The 17,993-nt window shown below is 37.2% G+C and overlaps 1 protein-coding gene across 9 annotated transcripts in view; it reads right to left on the reverse strand.

The window, feature by feature from the left end:
• The window catches only part of BBS9 (Bardet-Biedl syndrome 9), a 713,234-nt gene that overhangs the window by 649,043 nt on the left and 46,198 nt on the right, over positions 1-17,993 (reverse strand). The window lies entirely within an intron of this gene.

A 17,993-nucleotide genomic window follows, 5' to 3' on the forward strand; every position in this document is an offset into this window, starting at 1 on the left:
AAGTTTCTAGGGAACTAACCATAGCCTTTTACTTAATCCCCACAAGGCTAAAATGGATGCAGAAGTTAAACAGGTGCAGTTAATTAGCCAGCGATGGGATCAAACCTACAGGTGTAGCTTTGTTACTAGTACCTGAATTGGGTACAGCAAACACCTAAAGTAATTTTATTCCCCCACTACAAGCATCCCTACCATTCTGTCATCCCTTAGAATTTGCACACATACAAGTAGATGAAATGTTAGAGGAAGACAATACATCAGAGAGAAAAGAAAAGGCTAGGGGAAGCCAAGGAATAGGAAAATAAGGGAGAAAACTGAATTAGCTAATACATAATTTTAAGATCTCTGTGTTAAATTGTCTACCATTAATACAACTTCCAAAATAAACTGTCTTTCTAAATGCATACAGAATTACTTGGAGAGGAACGTGATTTATCAAACTGATGAAAGAACAGAAATTTTATTTTGTAATTCTGAATTTTCTCATACGAAAAATTGGGGTAAAGTATCACCCATTTTTTATAGGTACTTATTTCTTAAGGGAATTCCCTTGGCGGTCCAGTGGTTAGGACTCCACGCTTCCACTGCAGGGGGCCCAGGTTCTATCCCTGGTCACGGAACTAAGATCTCGCAAGCCCCACAGCGCGGCCAAAAAAAAAAAAAAAAAGATATACAATATAAGCAGTATTGCAAAGCACCTAGCACAGTAACTGAAATAGTATTCAATAAATGATAGCTATTTTTAATCATATTAAAGTAAAAATTGAATGATGAAAGATGTTTATGAAGCCCATGATGTCTAACATTCTTATTGTATATTCTTGATATCAGTATATCATATATTTCCATTTTAATTAAACAAGTACGTTACTTCTTAGAAGGAAATTATCTGAGAAAGATAATCCAATACTCAGAATAACAAAAGATTTCAAATTATTTTCTTTCGTCATTGCCAAAGCTATGTAAAACTTATAAACATGATATTTGTGCTTATCAAAGGACTGGCTGAAAACCACCTTTGAAGTCATAGACACATGTCATATGACATTTGAAGAAATAGGGAGCTACACTTACGCACTTACTCTTCTTAAACTTGATCTATTTTTTTTAACATCTTTATTGGAGTATAATTGCTTTACAATGTTGTGTTAGTTTCTGCTGTATAACAAAGTGAATCAGCTATACACATACATAAATCCCCACATCCCCTCCCTCTTGTGTCTCCCTCACACCCTCCCTATCCCACACCTCTAGGTGGTCACAAAGCACCGAGCTGATCTCCCTGTGCTATGCGGCTGCTTCCCACTAGCTATCTATTTTACATTTGGTAGTGTATATATGTCCATGCCACTCTCTCACTTCGTCCCAGCTTACCCTTCCCACTCCGTGTATGCTCAAGTCCATTCTCTACCTCTGCCTCTTTATTCCTGTCCTGCCCCTAGGTCCTTCAGAACCTTTTTTTTTTTTTTTTTTAGATTCCATATATATGTGTTAGCATACGGTATTTGTTTTTCACTCCCTGACTTACTTCACTCTGTATGACAGACTCTAGGTCCATCCACCTCACTACAAATAACTCAATTTTGTTTCTTTTATGGCTGAGTAACATTCCATTGTATATATGTGCCACATCTTCTTTATCCATTCATCTGTCGATGGACACTTAGGTTGCTTCCATGTCCTGGCTATTGTAAATAGTGCTGCAATGAACATTGTGATACATGACTTTTTTGAATTATGGTTTTCTCTGGGTATATGCCCAGTAGTGGGATTGCTGGGTCATATGGTAATTCTATTTTTAGTTTTTAAGGAAACTCCATACTGTTCTCCATAGTGGCTGTATCAATTTACATTCCCACCAACAGTACAAGAGGGTTCCCTTTCCTCCACTCCCTCTCCAGCATTTGTTGTTTGTAGATTTTCTGATGATGCCCATTCTAACTGGTGTGAGCTGATACCTCATTGTAGTCTTGATTTGCAGTTCTCTAATAATTAGTGATGTTGAGCAGCTTTTCATGTGCTTCCTGGCCATCTGTATGTCTTTGGAGAAATGTCTATTTAGGTCTTTTGCCCATTTTTGGATTGGGTTGTTTGTTTTTTTAATATTGAGCTGCATGAGCTGTTTATATATTTTGGAGATTAATCCTTTGTCTGTTGATTCATTTGCAAATATTTTCTCCCATTCTGAGGGTTGTCTTTTCGTCTTGTTTGTAGTTTCCTTTGCTGTGCAAAAGCTTTTAAGTTTCATTAGGTCCCATTTGTTTATTTTTGGGGTTTTTTTTGTTTTTTTGAATTTTTGAATTTTATTTTATTTATTTTTTTATACAGCAGGTTCTTATTCGTCATCAATTTTATACACATCAGTGTATACATGTCAATCCCAATCGCCCAATTCATCATACCACCATCCCCACCCCCCCACGGCTTTCCCTCCTTGGTGTCCATACGTTTGTTCTCTACATCTGTGTCTCAACTTCTGCCCTGCAAACCGGTTCATCTGTACCATTTTTCTAGGTTCCACATACATGCGTTAGTATACGATATTTGTTTTTCTCTTTCAGACTTACTTCACTCTGTATGACAGTCTCTAGATCCATCCACATCTCTACAAATGACCCAATTTCGTTCCTTTTTATGGCTAAGCAATATTCCATTGTATATATGTACCACATCTTCTTTATCCATTCATCTGTCGACGGGCATTTAGGTTGCTTCCATGACCTGGCTATTGTAAATAGTGCTGCAATGAACATTGGGGTGCATGTGTCTTTTTGAATTATGGTTTTCTCGAGGTATATGCCCAGCAGTGGGATTGCTGGGTCATAGGGTAATTCTATTTTTTTTTTTAAGGAACCTCCATAGTGTTCTCCATAGTGGCTGTATCAATTTACATTCCCACCAACAGTGCAAGAGGGTTCCCTTTTCTCCACACCCTCTCCAGCATTTGTTGTTTGTAGATTTTCTGATGATGCCCATTCTAACTGGTGTGAGGTGATACCTCATTGTAGTTCTGATTTGCATTTCTCTAATAATTAGTGATGTTGAGTATCTTTTCATGTGCTTCTTGGCCATCTGTATGTCTTCTTTGGAGAAATGTCTATTTAGGTCTTCTGCCCATTTTTGGATTGGGTTGTTTGTTTCTTTAATATTGAGCTGCATGAGCTGTTTATATATTTTGGAGATTAATCCTTTGTCCATTGATTAGTTTGCAAATATTTTCTCTCATTCTGAGGGTTGTCTTTTCATCTTGTTTATGGTTTCCTTTGCTGTGCAAAAGCTTTGAAGTTTCATTAGGTCCCATTTGTTTATTGTTGTTTTTATTTCCATTACTCGAGGAGGTGGATCAAAAAAGATCTTGCTGGGATTTATGTCAAAGAGTGTTCTTCCTATATTTTCATATAAGAGTTTCATACTGTCCGGTCTTACATTTAGGTCTCAAATCCATTTTGAGTTTAGTTTTGTGTATGGTGTTAGGGGGCGTTCTAATTTCATTCTTTTACATGTAGCTGTCCAATTTTCCCAGCACCACTTATTGAAGAGACTGTCTTTTCTCCATTGTATATCCTTGCCTCCGTTGTCATAGATTAGTTGACCATAGGTGCGTGGATTTATCTCTGGGCTTTCTATCTTGTTTCACTGATCTATGTTTCTGTTTTTGTGCCAGTACCATATTGTCTTGATTACTGTAGCTTTGTAGTATAGTCTGAAGTCAGGGACCTGATTCCTCCAGCTCCATTTTTCTTTCTCAAGATTGCTTTGGCTATTCAGGGTCTTTTGTGTTTCCATACAAATGGTGAAATTTTTTGTTCTACTTCTGTGAAAAAATGCCATTGGTAGTTTGATAGGGATTGCACTGAATCTGTAAATTGCTTTGGGTAGTAGAGCCATTTTCACAATGTTGATTCTTCCAATCCAAGAACATGGTATATCTCTCCATCTGTTGGTATCATCTTTAATTTCTTTCATCAGTGTCTTATAGTTTCCTGCATACAGGTCTTTTGTCTCCCTAGATAGGTTTATTCCTAGGTATTTTATTCTTTTTCTTGCAATGGTAAATGGGAGTGTTTCCTTCATTTCTCTTTCAGATTTTTCATCATTAGTGTATAGGAATGCAAGAGATTTCTGAGCATTAATTTTGTATCCTGCTACTTTACCAAATTCATTGCTTAGCTCTAGTGGTTTTCTGGTAGCATCTTTAGGATTCTCTAAGTATAGTATCATGTCATCTGCAAACAGTGACAGTTTTACTTCTTCTTTTCCGATTTGGATTCCTTTTATTTCTTTTTCTTCTCTGATTGCTGGGCTAAAACTTCCAAAACTATGTTGAATAATAGTGGTGAGAGTGGGCACCCTTGTCTTGTTCCTGATCTTAGTGGAAATGGTTTCAGTTTTTCACCACTAAGAACAATGTTGGCTGTGGGTTTGTCATATATGGCCTTTATTATGTTGAGGTAAGTTCCCTCTATGCCTACTTTCTGGAGTGTTTTTATCATAAATGGGTGCTGAATTTTGTTGAAAGCTTTTTCTGCATCTATTGAGATTATCATATGGTTTTTATCCTTCAATTTGTTAATACGGTGTATCATATTGATTTGCAGATATTGAAGAATCCTTGCATTCCTGGGATAAACCCCACTTAAACATGGTATATGATCCTTTTAATGTGCTGCTGGATTCTGTTTGCTAGTATTTTGTTGAGGATTTTTGCATCTTTGTTCATCAGTGATATTGGCCTGTAGTTTTCTTTTTTTGTGACATCTTTTTCTGGGTTTGGTATCAGGGTGATGGTGGCCTCATAGAATGAGTTTGGGAGTTTCCTCTCTCTGCTATATTTCGGAAGAGTTTGAGAAGGATAGGTGTTAGCTCTTCTCTAAATGTTTGATAAAATTCTCCTGTGAAGCCATCTGGTCCTGGGCTTTTGTTTGTTGGAAGATTTTTAATCACAGTTTCAATTTCAGTGCTTGTGATTGGTCTGTTTATATTTTCTATTTCTTCATGGTTCAGTCTCGGAAGGTTGTGCTTTTCTAAGAATTTGTCCATTTCTTCCAGGTTGTCCATTTTATTGGCATAGAGTTGCTTGTAGTAATCTCTCATGATCCTTTGTATTTCTGCAGTGTCAGTTGTTACTTCTCCTTTTTCATTTCTAATCCTGTTGATATGAGTCTTCTCCCTTTTTTTCTTGATGAGTCTGGCCAATGGTTTATCAATTTTGTTTATCTTCTCAAAGAACCAGCTTTTAATTTTATTGATCTTTGCTACTGTTTCCTTATTTCTTTTTCATTTAGTTCTGATCTGATCTTTATGATTTTTTTCCTTCTGCTAACTTTGGGGTTTTTTTGTTCTTCTTTCTCTAATTGCTTTAGGTATAAGGTTAGGTTGTTTATTTGAGATGTTTCTTGTTTCTTGAGGTAGGACTGTTTTGCTATAAACTTCCCTCTTAGAACTGCTTTTGCTGCATCCCATAGGTTTTGGGTCATCGTGTTTTCATTGTCATTTGTTTCTAGGTATTTTTTGATTTCCTCTTTGATTTCTTCAGCGATCTTCTGGTTATTTAGTAGTGAAGCACATTGATCAGTAGACCAGAATAGAGAACATAGAAATATATCCACACGAGTATGGCCAAGAGATTTTTGACAAAGGCGCAAACCAATGCAATGAAGGAAGGATAGCATTTTTAACACATTGTGCTGGAACAGTTGAACCCTCTTAGAAAGAAAAATGAACTTTGAAGCAAACCTGAAAACTAATGCAAAACTTAACTCAAAATGGAACATAAGTCTATGTAAAAAGTAAAACTATAATATTTTTAGAGGGAAACTTTCAGAAAAAAATCTTTGTGACCTAAGGCAAGCAAAGAATTATTAGATATAACATCAAAAGCACAATCCATAAAAGAAAAATTGATAAAGTGGACTTCACCAAAATTAAAAACTTTTGCTCTGTGAAAAACCCTGTTAAGAGGTTAGAAAGATAAGCCACAGATTGGGAAAGCATATTTGCAAATCACATATCTGACAAAGGCCTTGTATCCGAAAGATATAAAGAACGCTCTGAGTTTACCAGTAAAAACACAAACAACGCAGTTAGAAAAACAAAACAAAAAACACCAAATCCAGTTTGAAATAGACACTTAACCAAATAGGGAATATGGGTGCACATAAGCATATGAAGAGATGTTCAATATCATTAACCATGCTGAGTGAAGAAAAGCCAATATCTAAGGGTTACATACCATACGATTCCATTTATACAAGTTTGAAATGACAAAATTAGAGCGATGGAGAACAGGTCAGTGACTGTCAGAGGTTAGGGAGGGGTATGATTATAAAAGTGTAGCACAATGGAGGGCCTTTGTGTGATGGAACAGTTCCATATCTTGATTGGGATGGCAACTACCTGTGTCCACACAAGTGATAACATTTCATAGAACTATACCCACACAGAAAAAAATCAGTTCAGGTAAAGAGTGATGCAATCCAAGTAAGGTCTGTATCTAGTCAGTAGTATTGTGCCAATATCAGTTTCCTAGTTTTCACATTGTACAATGTTACTATTGGGGGAAGTTGAGTGATGGGTATACAGGACCTTTTTGTACTATTTTTGCAACTTCTTGTGAGTTTATAATTTTTTCAAAAAGTTATCAAAAAGGAACCACTGAGGGACTTCCCTGGTGGTCCTGTGGTTAAGGCTTCACCTTCCAATGCAGGGGGTGCGGGTTTGATCCCTGGTCAGGGAGCTAGGATCCCACATGCCTTGGGGCCAAAAAACCAAAACAGAAAAAAACAGAAGCAATATTGTAACAAATTCAATAAAGACTTTAAAAATGATCCACATCAAAAAAAAAAAGAATCTTATAAAAAAAGGAACCACTGAGATGCCATGACTACTGCCACCTCAACAACAATTTTATGCCAATGAATTTGAAAACCTCAATGAAGTGGGCAAATTTCTAGAAAAATTTCCCACAATAAAAGCACTGAATAAATTCTACAAAACTTACAAGAATAAACTTTATTCAAGGGAATAAAAGTGTGACATTTCGCAACTCAATGTGAGTAATGTCACTGGAGCCAATTTTGCCTCTCCAATAGAACTATATATACTGTGAAATTGATTTTGTTTTCTCCAATATCTTGTAATTTCTTAATTATGTCTGTTTCAATGACTCATTCAGAGTTTGGTATTAAGGGATACTTCATAAATTCCAGTAAGGCAACTAGCTGGTGTTAGATCTCATTTTACCAAAACTCCTATTGATGTGGTTCTTCCAAACATTTTAAATCTTATCTTTCTTTTTCCTTTATGTATACTTGGCCATTTTTCCTGAAACTATTGATACCTGTGATCATGTATCTAGTAATCCTAACATTTTTAGTTCAATTACATTTTAATAGATTAAATAGAAAAAAAATTTCTAATCTGGGAAGATAAAACAATGCCAAGTCTCTAGTTTAGAGCTCTAGGTTTGCTCTTTATCCTTGTTCTAAGCTTTTCACTGGTCTCTTTGATTGTGATAGTTCATTCCTTCTCTCTCGTTGTTGGAATGGTAGAAACTCTTTGGTTTGGGGCTGCATGACAGCCATTTGTCTTTATGTGGTCTATTATTCTGTCTCAGGGGTTGCCTGTCCATAAGATTAAACTTGATCTATTTTTAACCATTTTAAATTATAAAACTAATAGAATTGAACAGTCAGAAGAGTAGCAAATGGAAAGGTGAAGTCTCCTTCCTTCCTGAACTCAGCAGAGTACAACCAGGAAACAATTTTTTCCCCATCATTGTTCCTGTAAAGCTGTTCTGTGGACTCATTCTTCACTGCTCCTGAATGAAGTTTAAGGCAAATCTTACAGCTTTCCTATTCTCTCTTAGGAAATCATGAATAATCTCGTTTTCCAAGTATTAACACATCTAGACTCTCTTGGAGGATTTCAACTTCCAGCTAAAACAAAATAACTAGCCCTCCTACTGTAAACTACTATAAACTGGACAAAACATATCAGGCTACTGTCAGCAGGCATTTAACACAACAGGCAGCACAGCCTATGACACCAAGAGAAGGGAAACTCATGAGGTGAGCCCCTGCATCTGCCCAAGCTCTGTCAGGAGATAATTTCCAACTGCAGCACAGCAAGCTGGAGTTCAAGCAGAGCACAGTAGCCCCACTAAGCTAAGAAGGCAGCTATCAGACTTGGGGGCAGCTGCAGAACCTGAAATCTGGGGCAAGGCACCAGAGAGAAGGGAGCCTTTCAGTGGGAGAAACAGAAGGCTGTGAGATGTTCCCTGATTGACTCTAATTGAGCGCTGAGCTGAGCATGCACATGGAGAGACTGTGCAGGATTTATCAGAGGATGACTGCTACAGGGGTGAGAATGGAACAGATACCAGAGGTCAAGCAGTGCTGGGGGATGTTAAAGGCCTGACCCAGCTGATATGAAAAGACCTCATTAATACCTTGTAAATACCCTGAGAAAGGCTGCTCTGTTAAGAGTAAGGGCCAGGCCCCAGAGTAAGGTCTGCTCTACACCCACCTAACACAGTCTAAAACCAAGCCCTTACAAGCGCCACAGAGAAGAGAGAGTTTGGGAGTTGAGACATCCCAAGTCAAAGGAGTTTAGGAAATACCTTGGACTTTCCGCAAATCTGCCCTACAAGAACATAAAATCAAGCTGTCACAACATCAAGGTGATCAGCCAGTAATTTTATTGTAGCTTTTCTGCTGGATATGTAGAGGTATCTCATTGTGGTTTTAATTTGAATCTCCCTGAGGCCTAATGATGCTGAGCAACTTTTCACACACTTACTGGGCCATTTGCATATCTTCTTTTGCGCTATGTCTCTTCAAATATTTGTCCATTTTTAAAAATTGGGTTGGTGCTTCCCTGGTGGCATAGTGGTTAAGAATCCACCTGCCAATGCAGGGGACACACGTTCAAGCCCTGGTCCAGGAAGATCCCACATGCTGCAGAGCAACTAAGCCCGTGTGCCACAACTACTGAGCCCACGCACCACAGCTACTGAAGCCTGCACGCCTAGAGCCTGTGCTCCACAACAAGAGAAGCCACAGCAATGAGAAGCCCTCACACCGCAACGAAGAGTAGCCCCCACTTGCCGCAACTAGAGAAAGCCTGCGTGCAGCAACAGAGACCCAATGCAGCAAAAAATAAATATTAATAAAATAAATAAATTTATTTTTTTTTAATTGAGTTGTTTATCTTCTTACTGAGTTATAAGATTTCATTATATATTCTGAATACAACTAATTTGTCAGCAACATACATTGTGAATATTTTCTCTCAGCCCAAGGATTGTCTTTTTATTTTCTTGACAGTTCTCTTTTGAAGTTGTCTTTTGACTTTTAATTTGAGTGCAATGTAATTTATTATTTTCTTTCTTTTATAATTAGTGCTTTAAATGCCCTAAGAAATCTTTGCCTACTCCAAGGTCATAAAGATTTTCTCTTAATTATTTCTTCTACAAGTTTTACAGTTTTAGCTTTTACATTTCAGTCTATGACCTTTCACCTGTGAAACTATACACATTAGAAGTTTTCTTTGTGAAAAGGTTTTTATTATGAATTCAAAAAATGTAGTAGATATAGGGCTATTTATGAATTCAAAAAATGTAGTAGATATAGGGCTATCCAGACTTTCTATTTCTTCTTGTGTCAGTTTGTGGTAAGTTGTGGTCTTCAAGTCATTTGTGTATTTCATCTAAGTTATTAAATTATTGGTGTAAAGTTGTTCATAATATTCCTTTATATTCCTTTTAATATCTCTGGGACCTGAAAGTGTCTTTTAAAAAACAGAGTTTCTGGGGCTTCCCTGGTGGTGCAGTGGTTGAGAATCTGCCTGCCAATGCAGGGGACACGGGTTCGAGCCCTGATCTGGGAAGATCCCACCTGCCGCGGAGCAGCTGGGCCCGTGAGCCACAATTACTGAGCCTGCGCGTCTGGAGCCTGTGCTCCGCAACGACAGGCCGCGATAGCGAGAGGCCCCCGCACCGCGATGAAGAGCGGCCCCCGCTTGCCACAGAGAAAGCCCTCGCACAGAAACGAAGACCCAACACAGCAATAAATAAATAAATAAAACAGAGTTTCTGGATTTAGGGAATAATGATGGTCACCTAATTCCAAAACCCTCCCTCCTTTACTCTCCTGGAAAAAACCATAAAACAACACTGCACCCATACCTTCTGCATTACTATTAGATGGAGAATACTGTAATCTCCACCATACATAAGGGGGGTGGGGGAGAAAATTCCAACAGTGCTTCCACCATCAGCCCACTGCTACTACTAAAAACCTGAGGGTATGGGGAATGGAGAAGGGAAGACTTACATAAGATTCTATGAAAAGGAATAGAGGGAAGCAGAGATTTTAGAGAAAGCACAGACAAAATCAGAAGAATATGTGAAACAATAAATGTAAATACTTAACATTGGGTGGGACCTAGGAATTCATGGCTCTGGCTACAGGAAAGGAGCTTGAAAGTGTGCAGGACTGGAAGTGGCAGCCTTAGAGAAGCACTTGATTTGGGGAGTGAGTTAGCTAGAAAGAGAAGATAGAAAAAGAGGTTTGTTTACATGATAAGTGGTATGGTCAGAAGCAATTATGAAACTACTTTAGATGTATTATAGGAATGAGCAAGTAAATACATGTGTTGATGTTGTCGGGAGTCAGGGATCCACTTTGGAAGACAGGACATATAAATATGGAATGGGGAAGGCAATAAAGAATCAGGTAAGGATGGAGTGAAATTGGAGATACCGGTGTGAACTTGCGGTATCTAAATAATGTTAATGTATGAGTTTATGCGTACTTATGTGCATATATTCATGGTTATGTGCATGTTTATATGTATGCATGTATGTGTTTATGTATATCTGTATATATGTATGTGTATTTGCACATGTACATATCTCCTAGCTTTGCCCTCTGAAAGGGCCTAAAAGCAAAGACACTATGTAACCTGAGCACACCTAGCACTTAGATCTTGGTCTCTAATACCATTTCCCACTGAAAAGAACAAGGGTTCTTCAGAGAAAAAGCTTACTCCATGGCTGGAGCAGGATAGGTATAAGATTATCCTGGAACATCTTGCTATGCTAGAAAGTAAAAAAAACAAAAAATGCTAGGGACAACTTAAGCACCAAAATTATTAAGTTCAGTATTGAATTATAGAAATTCATGAGTGCACACTATAATAAATAGACAAATACATGAATGATGGAGAAGGAATATCTACTGCATATAGTAGAATACTAAGGGCCAACTGGCAAATGTGAAGAAAATGCTGAGTTAGAAAAATCATTTTGCAACCATCACAGTAAAGGTTTTATCAGGCAAGAATCATCAATGAATGATAAATTTACAGGGAAATTTTGACAAAAAGCAGGATATTTGTACTGTTTACTAGTAGCAAGAGGGGAAAACAGTAATTATGCAGTGGAAAAATCAAGCAAAACCTTGACCAGCAGATCAAAATTAATTATCAATAAAGATGACTCTATGTGATACTGTGAAACAAATGCTATATTACCTATTCTTGGCAGTATTCTGACCAAGAATGCATATTCTCAACGTAATCACAAGGAAACAGGTGACAAACAAAATGAGGAAATGAGCAATATTTTCTTTTTTTAAATGATGGGGAGACTACATTCTTCAAAAATGTCAATGTCATAAAAGACAAAGAAAGGGGGTGAAAATTTTCCAGACTAAAAGAGGCTAAAAATGGCACTACCCTGGCAGTCCAGTGGTTAAGACTCTGCGCTTCCACTGCAGGAGGCGCGGGTTTGATCCCTGGTCTGGGAACTAAGATCCCACATGCCTCGCATGGCACAGCAAAATAATTAATTAATTAATTAATTTAATTTAATTTTTAAAAAAGAGTCTAAAAATACATTCAACTGAATGCACTGCCTGCCTCTAGACTAGATCCTATAACAGTGGGATGAGGGTGGCGGGGGGTGGGGGCGGAATCCTATAAAGCACTTTATTATATTATTAGGTCAACTGAAAAAATTAGAATTTGGATATTAGAATAGATGAAAGTATTATATCAAAGTAATTTTATGAAATTAGCAACTGTACTGTGGTTATGTAATAATATTCCTATTCTTAGGAAATACACACTAAAGTGCTTAGGAATAAAGGGCCACGAGGCATATAATGTACTCTCAAATGGTTCAGAAAAAATAATTGTGCACACATGAGAGAGAAAGAGAGAGTGAGTGCAAAAGAGAGAAAGAAATGATAAAGCAAATAAGATAAAAGTATTAACAATAGGAAAACATGGGTAAAGGGTATAAAGGCTATTTCTTATATTATTTTTAACTTCAGAGAAAACAAAGAAAGGAAAGGTAATCAAATCTCAGTTGTCAGTAGTGTCTACACATAGTCGTAATAACGTAAATTCTTGTACTAGTTAGGGAAAAGGCCAAGCTACAATAACAAAGATACACCAAAATACAATGACTTAAATTAGATAGCTTATATTTATTTTTGCTAACTGTAGAGACAATCTCTTCTCCAAACCCTTTCCACATCTCTATCTGTAATCCCACTTCTTCATTCCACTTCATTTGAACATCTGCCATGAATTCTGTTTCCTGCTGGGATCTTAACTGATAGAGTACTTAAAAGATTTGGGGACTAGTTTGCTCACATATCTGATGAACGCACAGATGACTTCCCTTTGAGGAAAAAAACAACAGAAATACATGGTATGCAATGGAATCACAATTATTCAAATTAACATTGGTGCAGTGTGCGACAGAGTACCAGTGGAAGACTTTGAGAGATAAATGGCTATTGCACTTGATTGTTTGATGAGAGTGGTAATTACAAAGATTGCTGAATGGGCTACCTGCTTGGCTTAAGCACTTACAAAATATAAAAGCTTGGGATCTTAAACTCCCAAATCAAGGTACAATTGGAAAACTCAAAAGCTTCTATGAAGACCATTTAACAGGATGACACTACACAAAGAAAAAGGAAATATACAGACCTTCCAGGGTTCATTAATCCATGAGAATGCCAAATACCACAGTATCCACTAGTCAAACTGGGGCTTATAGAATTCCAGTTATAAATGGAGTATTGAAATAGGAAATTGGACCCTGGGATTGTTAGCCTCTCTAACAAACACTGGGTTAAAATGTTCTTATAGTAGATTGTGGATTAACACAATGTTCATTCCTCTCCCCTCCAGAAACTATATTAGAAAAATGGTAATCCCAAACATCTACCAAAATTAAAAACACCCTTAATCTCTGAGCAAAACCAATCCTATTAGTAGCCATGAAAATGAAATTGTAGGAAACTAAGAGACAGTCTTGTCAAACGTTTATACTCCCTCTATATTCCCCATTCATTATTATGCCAAGTACTCAGATATTACTTGACCTGCTGCCAACCATGTACATGAAGGTAGGATTACTCAACTGTCTGAACATTCACTGGGTCCCAGAGGTGAAATAACTCACTCAACCATGGGGGCAGACAATAAAGCTTTTTGCCCATGACTTACAGCCAAGCTTCTGTAATCATGACCTGGCAACCATTCTCACCCCCTTTATTATTATTTTACTCAGGGTAGAATTAAAAGCCTGTGGAGACAGGCACTCAGATTTTCTTTTAACTGACTAGTGACTCTGAGGACAAGTTTCTCCTCAATATTTTATAGAAGCATTATAACAAAAGAGCAGGTATGACTTCCCATTTCAAGATAATCAGCTAAAGACCCTTATGTCTCCTCTAAAAAAAACAACAACAGCAACAAACCACACCAAACAACAAGGAGTAAAAGACATCAACTCCTTCAAAGAAATCAGAACTATGGTAAGCCTAACCACAATCTATGAAGATAGCAAGTGAACAAAGAAAAGGTAAACAATAGAGAAGAGAAGAGAAAGGTCAAATCTAAATGCCTAGAAAGGAATACATTCATCCACCCCCCAAAATTCTGAAAAGCACCAGGCACCACAGAAAGTGGGGTGAGGTGGGATCTGAAGATAAGGGTAATATTTTAATGTCTGTGTAATTAACATTTAGGTACCCAGACCTCCACAGGATACAGAAAGTGTAATCTCTGGAGCAGTTGAACTAAGCAAGTGATTCCAGATTAGAGGGACACCAAGTGTGAAATAGCATGGAAACAGGGCAAACAACTGAAAATACAAGGATAAAAAAAACCTGTCTACATCTTGAATAGTCAATCCTCTAACTCCCTTCCCCACCAAGCTCCAGAAAACATGGGACTAGCTCTTCTCCCGAGACAGGACTTAAAGAAACCTCTAAAGAAAGAAAACCACCTCAGGAGAAAAGACACACAGCTACTGATAACCAAGTCCCCAGTGAGACAGTGAGGTAGTCCCTAACTGCCCTAAGATGAAGCCCACCAGTTGATAAGCCCTGGCCCCTGGCCCCAAGGACACATGGTTTGCAGTTAGCCTTTATTGCTTGACTGTTAAATATAAATGAGTAGCCAATAATCACATCAAAAGGTGTTCAAAATCACTAGCAATCAGAGAAACACAAATCAAAACCAAAATGAGATACCACCATATATCCACTAGAGTTGCTATAATCAAAAAGATAAATAGGGCTTCCCTGGTGGCGCAGTGGTTGAGAATCTGCCTGCCAATGCAGAGGACACGGGTTCGAGCCCTGGTCTGGGAGGATCCCACATGCCGCGGAGCAACTAGGCCCATGAGCCACAATTACTGAGCCTGCGCGTCTGGAGCCTGTGCTCTGCAACAAGAGAGGCCGCGACAGTGAGAGGCCCACGCACCGCGATGAAGAGTGGCCCCCGCTCTCCGCAACTGGAGAAAGCCCTCGCACAGAAACGAAGACCCAGCACAGCCATAAATAAATAAATAAATAAAATTTAAAAAGATAAATAATAACGTGTTGGCAAGGATATGGAGAACCTCATCTCATTATTTAGAGATAAGGAGTTAGCCATCAGAAAAAATAAAGGTAGAAATGAATCATATTGGAGAGTAGGGGGAAGTGGGGGGCTGACGCCTTCATAAGTTTGTCAGTACTATTTGACATTTTATTTTTATCAAATAAATTGCACATGGTTAAAAGTTATTTTGAATGTTTCTGTCATCTTGCAAGGTTTAAAGTAAATGGTCTACAAGGAGGTGAAAGACTTATATGCTGAGAACTATAAAACGCTGATAAAGGAAATTGAAGACGATTCAAGGAAATGGAAAGATATCCCATAGTCTTGGATTGGAAGAATTAATACTGTTAAAATGGCCATACTACCCAAAGCAATCTACAGATTTAATGTGATCCCTATCAAATTACCCATGTCATTTTTCACAGAACTAGAACAAATAATCCTAAAATTTATATGGAACCATAAAAGACCTAGAATTGCCAAAGCAAAGCCAGAGGCATAACCCTCCCAGACTTCAGACAATACTACAAAGTGTGGTATTGGCACAAAAACAGATATATGGATCAATGGAACAGAACAGACCGCCCAGAAATAAACCCACACATCTACAGTCATTAATCTTTGACAAAGAAAGCAAGAACATACGATGGAGAAAAGACAGTCTATTCAGTAAGTGGTGTGGGGAAAGCTGAACAGCCACATGGAAATCGATGAAGTTAGAACACACCCTCACACCATGCACAAAAATAAACTCAAAATGGCTTAAAGAGTTAAATACAAGACACAACACCATAAAACTCCTAGAAGAGAACATAGGCAAAACATTCTCTGACATAAATCGCATCAAGGTTTTCTTAGGTCGGTGTCCCAAGGCAATAGAAATAAAGCAAAAATAAACAAATGGGACGTAATCAAACTTAAAAGCTTTTGCACAGCAAAGGAAACCATAAACAAAACGAAAAGACAACCTATGGAATGGGAGAAAATATTTGCAAACGATGCAACCAACAAGGACAAAATATACAAACAACTCATACTACTCAATAACAAAAACAACAACAAAAAATCCAATCAAAAAATGGGCAGAAGACCTAAACAGACTTTTCTCCAAAGAAGATACACAGATGGACAATAGGTACATGAAAACATGTTCAACATCACTAATTATTAGAGAAATGCAAATCAAAACTACAATGAGGTACCACCTCATACGGGTCAGAATGGCCATCATTAAAAAGTCTACAAAACGGATGCTGGAGAGGGTGTGGAGAAAAGGGAATCCTCCTACACAATCCTCCTGTTGGTGGGAATGTAAATTGGTGCAACCACTATGGAAAACAGTATGGAGGTTCCTTAAAAAACCAAAAATAGGGTTGCCATATGATCCAGCAATCCCACTCCTGGCCACATATCTGGAGAAAACTCTAATTCAGAAAGATGCATCCACCCCAACGTTCAGAGCAGCATTATTTACAATAGCCAAGACATGGAACCAACCTAAATGTCCGTCGACAGATAAATGGATAAAGAAGATGTAGTATATATACACAGTGGAACACTACTCAGCCATAAAAAAGAATGAAATAATGCCATTTGCAGCAACACGGATGGACCTAGAGATTATCATACTAAGTGAAGTAAGCCCAAGAGAGAAAGACAAATATCATATGATATTGCTTACATGTGCAATCTAAAAAAAAAAAAAAAAATGATACAAATGAACTTGTATACAAAACAAAAATAGACCCACAGACATAGAAAATAAACTTATGGTTACCAAAGGGGAAGGTAGGGAGAGATAAATTAAGAGTTTGGGATTAACACATATACACTACTGTATATAAAATAGATAACCAACAAGGACCTACTGTATAGCACAGAGAACTATACTCAATATTTTGTAATAACCTATAAGGGAAAAGAATCTGAGAAAGAATATATAGATATAGGTATAGATATAGATGTATAACTAAACCACTTTGCTGTACACCTGAAAATAAGACAACATTGTAAATCAACTATATTTCAATTAAAAAATAAAATTTAAAAAAATTATTCTTGGTTGAAAACTAAAAAAAGAAAAGAAAAGAAAATATGACACAAATGAACTTATTTACGAAACAGAAACAGGCTCACAGACAGAGAAAACAAACTTATGGTTACCAAAGGGGAAAGGGAGTGGGGGAGGGATAAAGTAGGAGTTTGGGATTAGCAGATACACACTATATACAAAATAGATAAATAACAAGGTCCAACTGTATAGCACAGGAAACTATATTCCATAGCCTATAATAACTCATAATGGAAAAGAATATGAAAAAGAATATGTATACATACGTATAACTGAATTTCTCTGCTGATTTACAAAGGCAAAAGTTAATCACTCTGCTGATTGAAAATAACACAACACTATAAATCAACTATACTTCAATTTTAAAAATTGTAAAAAAATAAAATAAAAAAATTGTTAAAGTAAGTGGTCTATTTTTAAAGATATAATAACATATTTTGCTAATACGCTTCTAACATCTCTCTCCTAAGCCTAGGAGCTTCACCTCTGATTTTCCAACAGCCCTGCAGTGGATTGTACCATATTAAAAGGTATCATTAAATTTCCCCACCTTGATTTAAGACAGTACATAAATGTACATAGTATGTAATTTTTAAGTGGGAGAGGGAGGAGAATAAGTAGGTATAATATTTTTTAAAAAATAGATTATTGAAAAGCCAAAAAAGTAGAAGACTGACTTCTACACTTCTAGCTCACTTCAGTAACTGTGTGATAAATACAAACAGCTCAACTATTCTATAATAAGCACTATATAAATCCTAAAACTCTACCATAATATATTAGCCTTTAAAAGCCTGAAAAACGTAGCTATTGCCAGTTAATCTCAAAACTGAGGAAAATTTACAAGAAATATGGTTCAGGCATATTAAAGGTCCCTAATTTTAATGTCTTCATTAACTGAATAACCTATTAGGCCCAATGCCTACTAATCTATATCATTTGCCACGCTTACATTTATTCCAATATAATTAATACACACTGATTCCCCAACAGATAATCTATTCTACATACT

Source organism: Balaenoptera ricei, chromosome 9, assembly GCF_028023285.1.
Source record: "Balaenoptera ricei isolate mBalRic1 chromosome 9, mBalRic1.hap2, whole genome shotgun sequence".
NCBI lineage: Eukaryota > Metazoa > Chordata > Mammalia > Artiodactyla > Balaenopteridae > Balaenoptera > Balaenoptera ricei.